The sequence below is a fragment of the Triticum urartu genome, chromosome 2A (assembly GCF_056163025.1).
Source record: "Triticum urartu cultivar PI428250 chromosome 2A, HENAU_Tu73, whole genome shotgun sequence".
NCBI classification, from domain to species: domain Eukaryota; kingdom Viridiplantae; phylum Streptophyta; class Magnoliopsida; order Poales; family Poaceae; genus Triticum; species Triticum urartu.
In genome coordinates, this window is record NC_141874.1 from 727,171,263 (window position 1) to 727,190,708 (window position 19,446).

Genomic DNA, 19,446 nt, shown 5'->3' on the forward strand with positions numbered 1-19,446 from the left:
AAGAGGGTTCCTGCGAAGGTGATGTGGTATGCTCCTATAATACCACGGTTGAAACGTCTGTTCAGAAACGAAGAGCATGCCAAGTTGATGCGATGGCACAGTGAGAACCGAAAGAAAGATGGGAAGTTGAGAGCACCTGCTGACGGGTCGCAGTGGAGAAAAATCGAGAGAAAGTACTGGGATGAGTTTGCAAAGGACCCAAGGAATGTATGGTTTGCTTTAAGCGCGGATGGCATTAATACTTTTGGGGAGTAGAGCAGCAATCACAGCACCTGGCCCGTGACTCTATGTATGTATAACCTTCCTCCTTGGATGTGCATGAAGTGGAAGTTCATTATGATGCCAGTTCTCATCCAAGGCCCTAAGCAACCCGGCAACGAAATTGATGTGTACCTAAGGCCATTAGTTGAAGAACTTTTACAGCTGTGGAATGGAAACGGTGTACGTACGTGGGATGAGCACAGACAGGAGGAATTTAACCTTAAGGCGTTGCTGTTCGTGACCATCAATGATTGGCCCGCTCTCAGTAACCTTTCAGGACAGACAAACAAAGGATACCACGCATGCACGCACTGTTTAGATGACACTGAAAGTATATACCTGGACAAATGCAGGAAGAATGTGTACTTGGGCCATCGTCGATTTCTTCCGACCAACCATCAATGTCAAAAGAAAGGCAAGCATTTCAAAGGCGAGGCAGATCACCGGAAGAAGCCCGCCATGCGCACCGGTGATCACGTGCTTGCTATGGTCAATGATTTACACTACGTAATCTTTGGAAAGGGTCCCGGTGGACTAGCTGTTCCGAATGACGCTGAGGGACACGCACCCATGTGGAAGAAGAAATCTATATTTTGGGACCTACCCTACTGGAAAGACCTAGAGGTCCGCTCCTCAATCAACGTGATGCACGTGACGAAGAACCTTTGCGTGAACCTGCTAGACTTCTTGGGCGTGTATGGGAAGACAAAAGATACACCTGAGGCACGGGAGGACCTGCAACGTTTGCACGAAAAAGACGGCATGCCTCCGAAGCAGTATAAAGGTCCTGCCAGCTACGCTCTTACGAAAGAAGAGAAAGAAATCTTCTTTGAATGCCTGCTCAATATGAAGGTCACGACTGGCTTCTCGTCGAATATAAAGGGAATAATAAATATGTCAGAGAAAAAGTTTCAGAACCTAAAGTCTCATGACTGCCACGTGATTACGACGCAACTGCTTCCGGTTGCATTGAGGGGGCTTCTACCGGAAAACGTCCGATTAGCCATTGTGAAGCTATGTGCATTCCTCAATGCAATCTCTCAGAAGGTGATCGATCCATAAATCGTACCAAGGCTAAGGAGTGATGTGGCGCAATGTCTTGTCAGTTTCGAGCTGGTGTTCCCACCATCCTTCTTCAATATCATGACGCACGTCCTAGTTCATCTAGTCGACGAGATTGTCATCCTGGGGCCCGTATTTCTACACAATATGTTCCCCTTTGAGAGGTTCATGGGAGTCCTAAAAAAATATGTCCGTAACCGCGCTAGGCCAGAAGGAAGCATCTCCATGGGCCATCAAACAGAGGATGTTATCGGGTTTTGTGTTGACTTCATTCCTGGCCTTAACAAGATAGGTCTCCCTAAATCGCGGTATGAGGGGAGACTGACTGGAAAAGGCACTCTTGGAAGAGACTCAATAATATGCAGGGACGGATATTCTTGGTCTCAAGCACACTACACAGTTCTACAGAACTCTACCTTGGTGACCCCGTATGTCGATGAACACAAGAACAGTCTGCGCTCCAAACACCCGGAGCAATGCGACGACTGGATTACATGTGAACACATCAGGACTTTCAGCAGTTGGTTGGAAACACGTCTCAGAGGTGACAACACTGTTTGTGATGAGTTGTACTTGTTGTCCAGGGGACCATCTTTGACTGTATTGACTTACAAAGGATACGAGATAAATGGGAATACATTTTACACGATCGCCCAAGATCAAAAGAGCACCAACCAAAACAGCGGTGTCCGCTTTGATGCAGCAACCGAGAGCGGAAAGGACACATATTATGGTTACATAGTGGACATATGGGAACTTGACTACGGATCTGATTTTAAGGTCCCTTTGTTTAAGTGCAAATGGGTCAATCTGTTAGGCGGCGGGGTACAGGTAGACCCACAGTACGGAATGACAACAGTGGATCTGAAAAATCTTGGGTACACTGACGAACCGTTCGTCCTAGCCAATGATGTGGCACAGGTTATCTTTCTAAAGGACATGTCTACCAAACCGAGAAAAAGAAAAGATAAGGAAGCGAATACATCATACGATGAGCCAAAGCGCCACATAGTTCTTTCAGGAAAAAGGGACATCCTGGGAGTGGACGGCAAGACAGACATGTCTGAAGATTATGAAAAGTTTCATGAAATTCCTCCCTTCAATGTCAAGGCTGACCCAAGCATCTTGATAAACAATGAAGATTATCCATGGTTACGGCGCAATAAGCAAATGACACAAGTGAAGAAAAAGTGAAGACTTTCTCCCGCAATAAGCAAATGCTATGTGGGTGAAATTATGATACCATCCCAACTTTCAACTTTTTCAGAGTTCATTTGAAATGCTTTCATGTCTTATGGTTCGAAACTTTGATACTTCGAAAGTGATTGTCCATTTTATACACGAAGTGCATCAAGTTTTTGTCGTAACCCTCTCTACTTTTTGGAACATGCTATGTGGGTGAAATGATGATACCATGCCAACTTTCAACCTTTTCAGAGTTCATTTTGAAATGCTTTCCAATTTCGGGGTCATTTAGCTCAAAGAATGAATTAATAGCAAACAGAATGAACTACAAAACTTTTATGAAAATAAAAACAATCAATTAAAATATTATGTTATGATATACTAAAATAAAACTATAATATTCTTCAATAGCAAAAAGAATATAATATTTGTGACCTAAAATCAAACTATAAGTATTTAATTGTAAGTATAAATAAAAAATAAATAGCAAAGAAGAAAAAAAATTCTATTTTTATAGTAAAGTTATTCATAAACTAGTGATTCACACAAATTTTATAAAATTCCAATTTAAACTATTCAAAATTTTAAAACTAATGGCAATAACAGAAAGTTTATAATTTTTGTGACCTAAAATCAAAAAGAAATCACTAAAAAACTATAAGTATTTAGTTGTAAGTATAAATAAAAAATAAATAGAAAAAATTTCTATTTTTATAGTAAAGTTATTCATAAACTAGTGATTCACACAAATTTTATAAAATTCCAATTTAAACTATTCAAAATTTTAAAACTAATGGCACTAACAGAAAGTTTATAATTTTTGTGACCTAAAATCAAAAAGAAATCACTAAAAAACTATAAGTATTTAGTTGTAAGTATAAATAAAAAATAAATAGAAAAAATTCTATTTTTATAGTAAAGTTATTCATAAACTAGTGATTCACACAAATTTTTAAAAATTCAAATTTAAACTATTCAAAATTTAAAACTAATGGCACTAATAGAAAGTTTATAATTTTTGTGACCTAAAAGCAAAAAGAAATCACTAAAAAACTTTCAGTATTTAGTTTTAAGTAGAAATAAAAAAATAAAAAACCAAAAAAATATAGAAATAAAAAAGAAAAAACCAAAAAAAATGCCACCTACTGGGCCTCCACGGCCTGAATACGACTAGAAACCCTACATGGGCCAGGATTCAGGCCCGCAGAGGCCCAATAGGCCCACAGGCAGTAGCAAGTTTAGGCCTGAAAGCCTGCATTAGAGAGGAGCTCGAATGGGGAGGCAGAGCAGCGCTTATTAACCAGTGCCGGCGCCCTTAAGCTAGCGATGTGGGACTAAACTTTTGGGCGCGGGGCGCACAAGGGCATTGGTCCTGGTTGGTGGCACCAACCGGGACTAAAGGGGGCATTGGTCACGGTTCGTGGCACCAACCGTGACCATTGCCCCCCTTTAGTCCCGGTTGGTGCCACCAACCGGGACCAACGGCCTTCGCTTCCCGCCCTTTGGGCTGCCGAAAATTGGCCTTTGGTCCCGGTTCATGGCACCAACCGGGACCAAAGGGGGGCATTGGTCACGGTTCGTGCCACGAACCGGGACCATTGCTTTGGCTATATAAGCCAACACTTGCGAAATTTTGGCCAACCGCTCCCATTCGCCCCGACGCCGCCCTGAGCCCGTCGTCGTCGCCGCCCCGAGCCCGTCGTCGCCCCGCGCCGTCGCCCCGCGCCCGCCACCGTCGCCCCGCGCCCACCACCGTCGCCCCGCCCCGCCGTCGCCCCGCCCCGCCCCGCCGCCGCCCCGAGCCCGTACGTCGTCGCCCCGCGCCGTCGCCCCGAGCCCGTCGTCGCCCCGCGCCCGCCGCCGTCGCCCCGCCCCGTCCCGTCGCCGCCCCGAGCCCGCCGCCGTCGCCCCGCCCCGTCGCCGCCCCGAGCCCGTCGTCGCCCCACGCCGGCGCCGGCCCTAGGTTGATGATATGATGATGTTGATGATGTTTTTTTTTCCTGTTGATGATATGATGATGTTTTTTTCTATTGATGATATGATGATGTTTTTTTTTCTATTGATGATATATGTGATGATGTTTTTTTTCATATATGCATTTTTTCATATATGTATTAATTTTTTTAAGTTGTTAGTAGATATCGATTTTAGGTTAGTGCATTTTATCACTGATTTTAGGTTAGTTGAGCCTCTTTAGTTCATTTTATGTTTGTTGCATTTTAGGTTAGTGCATTTTATGTTAGTGGAGAGGAAAAAGTAAAATAAGGAAAAGGAAAATAAGTAGAGAAAGAAGGAGAAGAAGAAGGAGAAGACGAGGAGAGGAAGAAAAGGAAGAGGAGAAGAAGAAAAGAATAGAGGAGAAGAAGAGAAAATTAGAATATATATTCTATTTTCTCTTTTCTCCTCTATTCCTTTCTTCTTCTCCTCTTTTTTTTCTTCTTTTTTTCTTCGACACATGGGGGAGGGGTCGAGAACGTCGGACATTCATGAGAGAGGCGAGGAAGAAGGGGAAGAAGAGGGAGAAGAAGAGGAGAGGAAGAAGAGGAAGTCTTCTCCTCTATTCTTTCTTTTCTTCTTTTTTCTTCTTCTTCTTCCTCTTTATTTTATCGGGAACAAGGGTCGCCGAGCGGTAGAGGAGAAACCCTAAATAGAAAGTATCATCGGTGTGAGATACATGTACCGTCGGTGTCGGACACTACATCCACATCCCACAAGTGGCGCGGGCTTCGACGCCCACGTCACTTGTGGGACGTGGATGTAGTGTCCGACACCGACGGCCACATGTATCTCACACCCACGATACTTGCTATTTAGGGTTTCCTCTACCGAAAAGAAGAGGAGAAATAAATAAGAAGAAGAAAAAAGAAGAAAAAGAAGAGGAGAAGAAGAAAGGAATAGTGGAGAAGAAGAGAAAATAGAATATATTCTATTTTCTCTTCTTCTCCACTATTCCTTTCTTCTTCTCCTCTTTTTCTTCTTCTTTTTTTTCTTCGATCTTCTCCTCTAGCTATTCCTTTCTTCTTCTCCTAGTGTCAAAGTATTGAAGAAATCCATGTCTTCATCATTAGCCGGAAGTAACCAGGGCATGTTGGTACGAAGTTCTGCAAAATTGTTCTGGAATGGAGTCCCGGATAGAATAATCCGCCTTTTGGTACGAATTCAGCAAAGGCCTTCCAAATAGCAATATTCGGAAGGCTCTTTCTGAACTTTGTACCAAAAAGCGAATTATCCTATCTGGGACTCCGTTCCAGAACAACTTTGAAGAGCTTCGTACCATCATGCACATGTTACTTTCGCCTAATGATGAAGACATGGTTTTGTTGAATCCTTTGACACTAGGCAACCTCCCGACCCCTCGGCGATCCTCTCGAACATGAGAGGAAGAAGAGGGTCGTCTAGGGGTCGAGGGTTTCAGGGTCGTCGAGGGTTCGAGGGGTCGAGGATCGCCGAGGGGTCGAGAGAGGTTTCCTAGTGTCAAAGTATTGAAGAAATCCATGCCTTCATCATTAGCCGGAAGTAACCAGGGCATGTTGGTACGAAGTTCTGCAAAGTTGTTTTGGAATGGAGTCCCGGATAGAATAATCCGCCTTTTGGTACGAATTCAGCAAAGGCCTTCCAAATAGCGATATTCGGAAGGCTCTTTCTGAACTTTGTACCAAAAAGCGAATTATCCTATCTGGGACTCCATTCCAGAACAACTTTGAAGAGCTTCGTACCATCATGCACATGTTACTTTCGCCTAATGATGAAGACATGGTTTTGTTGAATCCTTTGACACTAGACAACCTCCCGACCCCTCGGCGATCCTCTCGAACATGAGAGGAAGAAGAGGGTCGTCTAGGGGTCGAGGGTTCGAGGGTTCTTCTCCTCTATTCTTTCTTCTCCTCTTTTTTTTCTTCTTCTTCCTCTTTTTTTATCGGGAACGAGGGTCGTCGAGGGACATAGATGTAGTGTCGTCGTTGTCGATATATACCCCCTCCCGATAGCTTACTATGATTAGGTAGCTAGTTCTACGTTTGGCACTAATATATCCATCTGTCATGTTTGAATAATAATTGCCATGTTGTAAATATTTGTAGAAACTATGGACACCGCCCTAGACGAAGCAACAAAAGAAGCGTTGTTGAGGGAGATAATCGCAGAAGGAAGTGATGCCGTCTCGTACTATCTCAACGAAACCGATGGTCTGGAAGGAGAGAGTGAACAAGCTGGCTACGGTGACCTAATGCCGGTGGAAGAAGAAGAACATGAGGACGGCTCCGGTGACCCAATGCCGGTGCAAGAAGGAGACCGTGATGATGGCTCCGGTGACCGAACCGAGTTCGGCCAGGTATATATATTAGTTAAGCCTATGCTGACTAGCTGATTGATGCATTCATTGTTTTGGTATGTACACATATTAATTAAGTCTTTGTTCTTTTTTCTAGCCCTCCGGATCGAGCACAACTTCGGTAAAGAGACGAGGCCCGAAGAAAAAGTTGAGCTCGGATGAAAAGCTTGAGATCACAGCAATCGCGCCCGACGGCCAACCTATTGAACCCCTCCGGACAAAGAGCGCATTTCTTGCTCAGTGCGGGGTTCTGGTTAGGGACAAGATCCCGATAAGCATCCAGCAATGGTTTAAGCCGGCTACAGAAGACCCTGAGGTGTCTTATGTCAATGATATGCAGAAAAATGATCTTTGGACTGAGCTGGAGTCAAATTTCACCCTACCGCCAGAGGATAATCCAGAGAACCCAATTAAAGAGAAATTAATCAAGTCTTTTGCTCTGAAGGGGATGGCAGAACTATTCAGGAGGTGGAAGAAAGAGCTGAATAATAAGTTTGTCGAAAATAATGAGACACCAGAATTCAAGGGCAGATATGAGAAGATCAGAGATCACTGGCCCGCATTTGTGGCCCACAAGACATCGGAAAAGAGTCAGAAGATGTCGGCGACAAACAAGCAAAATGCTGCGAAGAAGAAGCTTCACCATCGCACGGGGTCAGGTGGCTACCTCGTAGCCCGGCCTAAGTGGTCCAAGGTTGAGAATGATCTGGTTCATAAAGGGATCGAACCAGAGACAAATAACTGGCCAGACCGTTGCCGGACTTGGTTCTTCGGGGCTGGCGGAACCTTGGACCCTGAAACAGGGAAGTGCATTTGGACGAACGAACAAATGGACATACCGGTCAGTAAGCTTAAGCAGTATATCGAAGCAGCGCAGGAAGGGACGTTCTTTCCAGACAGAGAGCACGACGAGCTCACAATGGCCCTCGGGAATCCTGAGCACCCTGGACGGACACGAGGCACGCCAGGCTCCGTTCCGTGGAAGGTTGGGTTTCCGGACGCAGGCGGTTACAAATCCCATGAGAGGAGGAAAAAAGTGCAGCAGACCGAACTGCAGGCGCTGCATGCAAGGGTACAAGCGATAGAGGAACGAGAAGCAAATTGCAGCAAACGTACTGCCGAAGCCTCCCCCGAAGCTACCCCGCCATCTCAGCGCAGAAGCAGCGTGGCTTCCACCGAGCTGCTTCAGCCGGAGCATGCCTTGACGGCTCCTGCCAGCTATCCCATGAATGCTATAACGGAGTCTCAAAATTGCCACCTTATGACGCAATGGATGAATTTGAAGGTCAAGGCGGCTGTTGGCTCTGTTTATCCTACTGAACCCGGCGCAACTTTTCACTGTCTGCCGATTCTAGAAGGATATGCTAGGGTGATGGTGGATGAGATAACGGAGGGATTTGAGGACCTCCAGCTTGACCACCCTACCGGTGAAGGGGAGACTCGGCTGGGGTCTGCTCTGAAGACTCCATGCCTATGGCGGAAAGAGCTCATCAACCTTCCGAACTGGACGCCTCCGCCTCCTCCTCCGGCGAGTCAGGGCACTCCGCCTCCTCCACCGCCTCCTCCTCCGGCGAGTGACGATCAGGGCCCTCGGCCGGCTCCTTCTCCGGAGCGTGGCGGCACTCCGCCTCCGTCTCCGCCTGCGCCGACGCGCCCGAGCAGCCAGCCTCCTCCTTCTCCGCCTCGTCAGCAAGGGCGGAAGAGACATGCCGCTGCTCCAGCTGCTCCGGCGCGTCGTAGTCCTTCTCCTCCGCCTCTTAAGCAAGTAAAGAAGACAACCGCTTCGTCTGCTCGGTCGGCGTCTAGCAGTACAACCAGAGGCGGGAGGACATACAGATTCGGTCCTTCTCTGAAGACTCCAGAGAAGTTACCATACGAGAGGACCCAGGAGGAGAACGCCGAGATCGCGCGAGAAAAAGTGAGAAAATTCTTTGAAGGGGTGAAAGCAAAGAAACATCCACCTCCGGAGGAGAAGGTAGATCGGGTGAAAGTGAAGCGCACTCTGGCTGCCCTGACAAAACCACCGAAGTCTGATCCGCCGAAAGGAAACTATGACCGCATTATTGGAAAGGAATTTACCGAAGCGGAGCGGTCGGGAAGTATTGTCAGTGATCAAAGGCTGAAAGAACGACGAGCTGGGAAACAAATTGCCCAACTCGGCAAACAAGCGAAGCAATCATGCCCCCCGCTCAAGGTGCCTAGACACAACGTCGCTAATGATCCGAGGATGGTGCCCGGTTATAGCAATCTTGCAGATTACCTGCCCGACGAAGTACATTATGAACCCATGGACATGCAGATACAAAGATACGAGTACGGGAAGCCTCTCGTCAAAGATGAAAGATCTCTATCAACGATGATGTGAAGATTGCATGATTGGTACTTGAAAATCTGCAGAGACTCTGGGGGGAGGAGTACTTTGAGCATGACCTCGTTGGAATTGATCTGTTGCCTGTTCCATTTGAGGAGTTCTATCAGTTTTTCAATCAATTGGCCCTCGATAAAACAACGGTCGCCTGCTACTGTCTGTAAGTAGTACTACTTCTGTCATTAAGTTTCTCTATATAGCTTAGCTCTTTCATTGCATGTATTTATAATCATCCTCACTATATTATCCAGATTGAAGATCGTCGAATTGAAGAAAAGACAAGTCGGTGACATTGGGTTCATTAACACATATCTCATAGATGCAACTCAGGTTAAACTTCATGCCGCAGCTACCGAGGCCAACTTGCTACAATCGTTCGTAATAAATCAAAACAAAGATATAATACTCTTTCCTTACAACTTCAAGTGAGTGTTACTGTCTTGTGCGTATTCGGTTTCCCTTATATATTAGTCAAGGTTATAGTAATGTAATTCATGAGTTATGCATGCGTGTGCAGTTTCCACTATATTCTCCTAGAGATTAAGCTTGATCAGGGACTAGTAACCGTCTTAGACTCAAAACGAAAAGATCCCCAGGACTATGCAGACATGACTGAAATCCTCAAGAAGTAAGTTAAATCGATCATTATCCACCATATCAGCAACTTTGTTCATTTCCTGATATCAAGTAATTGTTTTCTTTGTCCGGCAGGGTTTGGAGAAAATTCACCAAAAAAGTTCCGGGACTGCCGAAGGAGCTGGAATTTAGACACCCGAAAATAAGTACTATAGTAGCATGTTCCGCGCATCTCCTAGTGATTCAAGCGCTAGTTTCATCAATACCATTTAGTATTCTTGCTTATCAGTTTGATTGACCTCTATTTCTTGTAAAGTGGTTGTGGCAGGAACAAGGGAATGATCTGTGGATACTACATCTGCGAGTCCATCCGCCACACGACGTGTGAGCGGGACGGGTACTCTAACGAACAATATGAAGTACGTAAATAACAACATTCACAATTTTATTTTATTACCATCATTTGTGTTGAGTTTCATTCATTCATATATATATGTATTGACCCCCTTCTTCAAATTAGATGTTTCGGAAGCGGGATGAACTCCTAGCACCAGCTCGCATGCGAGCAATTCAAGAGGAATTGGCGGCATTCTTTCTTGACCACGTGATCCCTGAAGACGGAGAATTCTATGTGGACCCTGAGTCCGTATGATTATATTTGTAAGAGATAATTATTGTATATATGTAGCCGGTAGTGTCAGATAGATATACGAGAACTTGTTGTTCGACCAATCTCTCGGAGAAGGAGAGGTGGTCGATATCACTTCTCTCTGTATGCATATATGTTCATGACGATCTTCTGTTTCCTTCGTTTGCTTTACTAGCTAGCCAGCGTGTCTAGTCCTCTCTATATGTATGTATAGTACGTAGCGTCGATCAAGCACGGACATAAGAGAGGACACTTCTCTATATTAATTATAGCTAGCTAACACAATATATGAAACACCTAAATTAACCCCCCAAAACCCCCACCCCCCCTTTCAAAAAAACAAAAATCCAGCCACAGAAATGCTGACGCGTGGATGCCTATTGGTTCCGGTTGGTGCCACCAACCGGGACCAAAGGGTCTCCTGACTGGGCTCTGCGCACTGCCCACGTGGAGGGTCTTTAGTCCCGGTTCTGGATTGAACCGGGACTAAAGGGGGGAGGTATTAGTACCGACACTTTAGTCCCGGTTTAGGAACCGGAACTAAAGGCCCTTACGAACCGGGACTATAGGCCCTTTTTCTACCAGTATATATTCATATAATTGTCTAATATATGATAGTTTATGTTTTTAAATATTTATATAATATTTTAATTTTTTTAAATAAATGGATGCAGCAACACGCGCCATCATGATCTAGTTGGGATGAAGAGATGGCTAGCTGGGGGCCTAGAACAGACCAGAGCTACGGCCACGTGAAGCTACGTTAGTTAACCAACCTACGTCCATGTTTATGGCAGCAATCATTTCCGCTATATATAGCATCCGGCTCAGCTCAGCTCGACGAAGACCAGGTACCCGAACAAGGGTATGTTTTTTTTTCTCCTTTTATTAGAGTATCTGCAACCAAACCTAGCTAAATCAGGCCTCTAAACGTCCGCGGTTTATGGGCATTGACCGGTCAGTACTCAAATGTTTGTGCCACAACCGCGTATCTCATTGCGAGTCATCAAATCTATATCCATACAATTACATGGAACGTGAAACCTAGTTTACATCTTCGCCGGCGATCGTTCTTGTTGTTTCCTTCCATGTTCCTGTCCGGCGGTCATGAGACCCATGAAGTGAAGGTCTGGTCGCCGGTGAGGTAGAGTAGGACATGGGAGACGAATTATCTCATATGGAACACGAGGGCCAGGTGACGGCGTGCGACTCCGCCTCCGCCGTCTCGGCCTCAAGGGCTATCGCAGCCTCCCGCACCCTATGTCCCGCATGGCGGGCACGCACACCTCGATAGGACACAGATAGTTCGTGAGGCAGGCCTGCGTTGACCTGCGACTCGAAGCCCGTCGGCACGGAAACGATGCGCCATCGAAGGGTTTGCGCCGCTAGATGCATAAGATTTGGTAACCAATTATGAATATGGGAAATCTAACGACCAGTCGACTGGTGGTTTGCGTCAGGCACGCACGCTTCGCCAGACGCATGATCCACGTTCGACCCGCACTGCATGGATCGCTAGATATTTTTTTTCTGTTGGCTGATTGCTAGAGCCAAGGAAGAAAAATAAAGCGCCTGATGGGAATCGAACCCAGGACGCACAGCCTCCGCACGCTCCCTTTGACCAACGAGCTACAACATTTTAGTGCTCCAAGTTAAAAAACATAAGAACTTAACCTTTTAAACCTCGTAGCATTAAAATGAAAGTTGTGCTAATTCCCAAATTTTTTGCTGGGAGCTGGAGTCAAACTCCAGACTCAAGAATTGTGACGAGGGACATGAACCACATTGACTAAGCTGCTTGTTGTGATAAATTGTTGTGTGGTGTAGTACTTGCGTCAATTCCTAAAGCTCGGCTGAAAGTTAGCAACAGATCCCTACAACCTGATTGTTGCTCGTTGTGGATCGCACGACCCCGAGAACCTCGTCCGGATCGCCCGCACGACCCATGTCTCTCTCAACGCTGGCCCGTTCTCTTTTACTTTTTTCCCCAACGCAGGCATGTTCCCTCTACTTTTTTTCCTCACATGATCACATCCCATCGGCCCATGTTCCTAAATTACGAGGAACATTTACAGATTGCATCCTTGCCCACATTTCAAAAAAAATTGATGGCTTCCTGTGATGGATAAGAATCGAACCATGTACCTCAAGTAGTAATTCCTACGACACAAACCACTAGCCCCGCTTCAGACTTGTTGTTTTTTAAACAAGTTTACATGATACTTGTTCTTGGTTAATACGAGTTTGAACATTAAAAATTAGTGGTCAGGTCAATGATTCCCCCACTAACGTGATTCTTTTGGCCTGATTTTTTTTGTCGAAACATCCCCCAATAATGTTGTGTGAATAACATGGTCATTAATGCACCACGGACCTGATAACTTACACACAAACACCCTGATAACTCACACATCACAGACCTGATAATTTATGTACCCCGGTCCTGATAAATTTGGCATTGGAGGGGGGGATCATGTATCCCCCGGTAACTTTCCTGTAAATAGCATGGTAACTCACACATCGGAGACCTGATAACTTATGCACCCCGGTCCTGGTATTTTTTGTGAGGGAGGAATGATGAAGTATACACCTGATAACTTTTATGTGAATAGCACGGTAAATCACACCTCGTAGACCTGATAACTAATGCACCCCAGTCTTTTGGTAAATTTGGTGACTGGATGGGGGGAGGGTGGTTGATGAAATATACGCTTGGTAACTTTTTGTGTGAATAACATGATAACTCACATATCGCAGACCTGATAACTTATTTTTGCCCCAGTCCTGGTAACCTTGGCGATGGTGGTGAGGGGTGGGGAAGGGTTGTTGATGCAATATACCTCCGGTAACTTTTTTGTCAATATCATGATAACTCACACATCATATACCTGATAACTTTGGCGTCGGGGAGGGGGGGGGGGTGATCAAGTATCCCCCGGTAACATTCGTGTGAATAGCATGGTAACTCACACATTGGAGACCCGATAATTTATGCACCCCGGTCCTAGTACTTTTCGCGAGGGAGGGGTGATGAAATATAACCCCGATAACTATTATATCAATAGCATGGTAACTCACACCTCATAGACCTGATAACTAATGTACCCCAATCTTTGGTAAATTTGGTGACTGGGTGGGCATAGGGTGGTTGATGAAATATGCCATTGGTAACTTTTAGTGTGAATAACATGATAACTCACACATCGCAGAGCTGGTAACTTATGTGCCTCGGTCCTGATAACTTTGGCGACGGTGGTGAGGAGTGGGGGAGGGTTGTTGATGAAATATACCTCCGTTAACTTTTTTTGTCAATATCATGGTAACTCACACATCATAGACCTGATAAATTAGGTATAAACAATGTGGTAACTTTACTTATGTGCAAATAGCACGGTAATGCATGCATCCGGAGCTGATAACTTAGATATAAATACCACTGTAAATTTGACCCAGGGGAAAGAAGTCGTTTAAAACACATCTCCGGTCACTTCTGTATAAATAACATGTTAATATACATATAACATAACTGATAACTTTACAGTAACTTTTCACCAAAAAAGTGATCAAAACATGTCAACATGAGATCTAGTTTTGAAGTTCTCATAGCGATGGATTTTTTATGTGAAAACGATTTTTCAATAAAAAATGATAGTTTGAGCAATAAAACATTTTACATCTTCGAAATAGCGAGAATTTACAATGACATCAGGTTTTCTGTGCTCCACTGTTTTTGCATGTGGAGAGAATGTTGGAGGAGCCATTTTTATGCCCCGGCAATTTTCATGTAAACCTAATGGTAACTGGCGTATCACATAGGTGATAACTCATTTAGCCTAAGTCTGATAGCTTTTTATCCGAAAAAAAGTCATCGAAACATACTAAGATGGGATCTAGTTTTGGAGGTCTCGTCGCGACGAATCTTTTACGTGAAAAGGGTTTTTCAATCGAACCAATGATTTAAGCTACAAAACATTTTGAAGTTTCAAAATATGAAGAATCTTTGCTAACATCATCTGTTTTGTCTTTTAGTTTGCATGCATGCATAGAATTATTAATCATTGCTAGCTGCATGCGATTTCCTCAGGATTAGCTAGCTAGTAAACTCGCATGCATGTGTGATTGTTCGCACTTGTTGCTTCGATCAGGAGGAGAACGAGAGAAGCGGGAGCCATCGAAGGGATCGTGCGGATCTGTTGCTTAATGTCCAGACGACTGGACGTTAGCACAGTCCTTATGAATAAATACCACATACCACATTATAGCATGTAAGTTGTGAGTCATATATACTTGATGTAGATGTTCGTTTAATTCTTATAGTTCATCATTCAACATCAATTATTTTTATATAAAAAAGGTTAATTTATTTTAAGATTCATGGATATTGTGCATTATAAATCATAAAGTAAAAACAAATAATGACAATTTATTTAGAAATAAAATTTGGGCAATTATACTATGAAAGATTCTAGAACAAAGGAGAAACACTTGTGTGTTTGAGGTTTGTGCATTATACTTAAGTTTAGCTATGAGTCTTTTAAATTGTATATGTGGTAGAATCTGATAAAATATAAATGATATCCAATGATCAATAGTGTTCATATTTGTCATCTCTGCATCATTAGATTGGCTTCATCCAACGACCAACTTTTAAAGTAATTCACACATTATATTATATAGAAGTATAGACTAGCCGGCTGATCGATCGATCGATCTGCTTGGGTTCATCGGTCCAGCTACGCTATTGTAGCTCAGCAGGCATGCTGTGAAAAACGCAACTAGGACCCCGGTCTCCTGAACTGAATCCGGCTTAATAATTACCTGTGCTACTATGAAAGACGGTACTACCTGATCGAACTGATCTGGGTTAAATAAATAAGCTAAGACTTGAAAAGGTGAGCCGGTCGATTGAAGCTAGCTTCTTTTTTTCAAGAGAAAATTTTAATTTATTCATCAATCATGCTAGTACAGAGAAGACTACAAATAATAAAAATTACAACCCGATCAATGGACCATCTAAGAGACGACTACAAGCATTAGAGCGAGCCGAAGGCGCGTCGTCGTCATCGCCCCTCACTCATCAGAGCCAGCAAACCATGTTGTAGTAATCAGTCGAAAAGTCGTCGTGCTAAGGCTCGAAGGGAGACCAGCGCACCAGAGGAGCAACCACCGCCGATGAAGAGTGTAGTAGATCGTCAGAAAGATCAAACTTGTAATCACACGAACGGAGACGAATTGGATCCAACGAAGACCAACACCGACTGGATCCCGCGAGATCCGACGAAGACACACCTCCACATATAATCTGACGATGCTATTCACACCAAACGAGAACATGTTCCTTACCCGCCGGTGGTGGTGGTGGTGGGAGAGGAGGGGGGCGGGGGGGGGGGGGGGGGGGGGGGGGAGATCCCCGCACCTCCATAACCCAAAGGCCATCGGAGGTGGGGTGGGTCGGCGACGGCGACGGGAGGAGAAAGAAGACTTTTTCTTGAGGAGGAGGAAAGACACCCGCGGTGGAAAAAGGGCTAGAGCAAACAACACGCCACTACGCCAGAACCTCGACACTGTGCTTAGCTACCGTCGACGCTGCCGCGTGGGCTTAATAAGCGCAGGACCATCTGGACCTCGCTCCATCCGTGCCTGTCGCAAGCAACGGCCTTCTTCCTACTGAAAGCGCAAGCTCTGCTAATGATGATCGACGGCACCGGATTACCTCACGACATCCGTAAGGATGCTGGCGACGGGCAACGCCCTCTCTAGCTTGCTCCATGTGTTGCGTTACGAGCGAGCGTCGCGTTAGCGTCGGATTAATTAGCGATAACATGGGATATCGGGGCATGCGGCGATAGCTAGAACTAGCAGACCAAGGCTACTGCCATATAGATATAGTACGTCCATATATATAGCAGCAATCATTTCCGCTGGCTATATACATAGCTTCCGGTCCGGCGACAGGGAAGAGCTAGCTACGCCGACCAAAACGAGGTGCATGCCCGAACACAACGGAGGCATGTTTTCCATTCCTTTTATGTGCGTACATATGTTTCAAATAATAATTAATTGAAAATTACTAGCACTACTATTCATTCCCTCTTTTTTTGCGACAAGTATTCATTTCCTCGTAGCAACATGAATTTTGGAGAACAAAACGAGATGTTAGAGCCGTGGAAGGATGTTTTTACACCTACCAAGATTGCTTTAATATTCATGCTCAAAATCCGTTGTTAATCGTAAGTTTAGAGAGCACTAGGGATTTGTTTCATTAGTTCTATTCTCAACTAAATTTTGATGAAATTTCTTAAATTTTAGCAATTTGGATGCGTGCCGGGATATTTGTAACCTCAAAGTTTATGGGCAGAATGAAACTAACTTTGTTGAAGTAATGGATTTTAACCCGCTCAAGGTCCCACTCTCTATCCTACATGGAGTGTCACGCAAACGGCCAACACAAGTCAAGGCAGTTTAGAGAGCATATTAATCCATTCTTAAAGAGCATTACATATTTTTTTCCATCGGTTCTACATGCTACACTTTATTCTCAACTAAATTTTGATGAAATTTCTTAAGTTTTAGAAATTCAAAGGGTGCAGAGATAAAATTTGCGGGCAGGTTCAAATCAACTTTGTTGTAGTAATGGATTTTAACCCATTGAAGGTCACACTCCCTATCCTACATGGAGTGCCACACAAACGGTCAACACAAGTCAAGGAAGTCAACAATAATCCAAGCCAACACCCATGTGTCTTAGCAGATTACAGTGGTCAATGAAGGTACACGAAAGCTTCTTGGTCAACAAATCAAAAGAGGAAGACAACATAAAAGAATAAGGCAAGAGAGCGAAGAAGCCCAAGCCCAATCAAGGAGAGCCTCCTCCTAGTGTAGGGATTCTCTCCTAGTGGGCTACAACCCAAGTTTTTAGAAAAAAATGTCAATATCTACAATACCCAACCTTTATCATTAGATCCATCACTAAATGTATTTTCATATTTTATTTACTTTTTTTTATTATAGGTGTTGAAATTTTCTTCTTAATGTTGGTCAAACATAAGAAAGTTTGACTTGCATGAAAACTAATGCACCTTAATTATATTCTGGAACGGAGGGAGTAATATCCATTTTCTTGTAGTACCAAAATGATATTTGGGTACCATTTTGTCATGAGATGTAGAGCCGTGGAAGGATGATTTCCCACAAGTCTAATATCGATGCTCAGTCAAAATTTGTCCTAAATCAGAAGTTTAGCGAGAATAAGGGATTTGTTTCATTAGCTCGATTCTCGACTAAATTTTGATGAAATTTATTAAATTTTAGCAGTTTTGATGGGTATCAAGATATTTATAACCTAAATTTTGTTGACAGATTCAAACTAACTTTAAATCAAAATTAAACAAGATCAAATCTTGCTAATTGAAATCCAAAAGAATTCTCATGCATTCTGAACTTTTGGATATTTTTGTGGGGTTCAAAAATCTATGTCATAGACTTTTAAACCTTCGCCCTAAACATCTTTATATATTACATAAATTATTCAAAAATAGAAAAAAAAAATAAAAAGGGATAAAGAAAGCAACATATATAAATAAATAAAAATTCAAAAAAAAGAAGAATCGTAATACAAAACAAAATAAAGTTGAGCCATGAACCCTTCCCCGTCATGAAATAGTAAAAACCTACATTCGTGTAAATAAAGCTAATATCCATTTTCTAGTACTACTACCAACATGATATTTGGGAACCATTTGTCATGAGATGTATAGTCACGGAAGGAGGATTTTATACTATGCCTAGTCAAAATTTGTTATTAATCAAAAGTTTAGCGAGAATTATGCATTTGTTTCATCAGCTTGACCAGCGACTATATTTTGATGAGATTTCAACAATTTTGGTGTGTACCAAAATATGTGTAACCTCGAAATTGTGGGCCCGATTCAGACCATTTTCAAAGGAAATTTAGGTTAGGTTAAACTTCTTTAAAAATGGGTAAATTTTGATAGATCGCAACCCAAAAGAACTCTCGGGTATTCTGAACTTTTTGAATATTTTTTGTGGGGTTCTAAGTTGTTTATGTGAGGGAATTTTAAACCTTGCTCGCATGTCTTTAATCATCATCATAAACATAAAAGCACGATGTGATACTTCATCAGTTTCTTAAATTTTAGAAATTCAATGGGTGCGGAGATATTTGTAACCTCAAAATTTGTGGGCAGGTTCAAATCAACTTTTTTATAGTAATGGATTTTAACCCGTTGAAGCTCTCACTCCCTATCCTACATGGAGTGCCACACAAACGGTCAACACAAGTCAAGGAAGTCAACAATGGTCCAAGCCAACACCCATGTGTCTTAGCTGACTACAATGGTCAATGAAAGTGCACGAAAGGCTTCTTGGTCAATAAATCAAAAGAGGAAGATAACATAAAAATATAAGTCAAAGAATAAGGGAAGAGAGCGAAGAAGCCCAAGCCCAATCAAGGAAGCCTCCTCCTAGTGTAGGGATTATCTCCTAGTGGGCTACAACCCACGTTTTTAGAAAAAAATATATCAATATCTACAATACCCAATCTTTATCATCAGATCCATCACTAAAAGTACTTTCATATTTTATTAATTTTGTATTATAGATGTTGAAATCTTCTTGTATAATCTTGGTCAAACATAAGTAAGTTTGACTTGCATGAAAACTAATGCACCTTAATTATATTCTGGAATGGAGGGAGTAATATCCATTTTCTAGTAGTACCAAAATGATTTTTGGGTACCATTTTGTTGTGAGATGTAGAGCCGTGGAAGGATGATTTTTGACCTACCACAAGTTTAATATCGATGCTGAGTCAAAATTTGTTCTAAATCAGAAGTTTATCGAGAATTAGGGATTTGTTTCATTAGCTCGATTCTCAACTAAATTTTGATGAAATAATTCTTGACCAAATTTTGATGAAATTTATTAAATTTTAGCAGTTTCGGTGGGTAATAAGATATTTATAACCTCAAATGTTGTTGACAGATTTAAACTAAC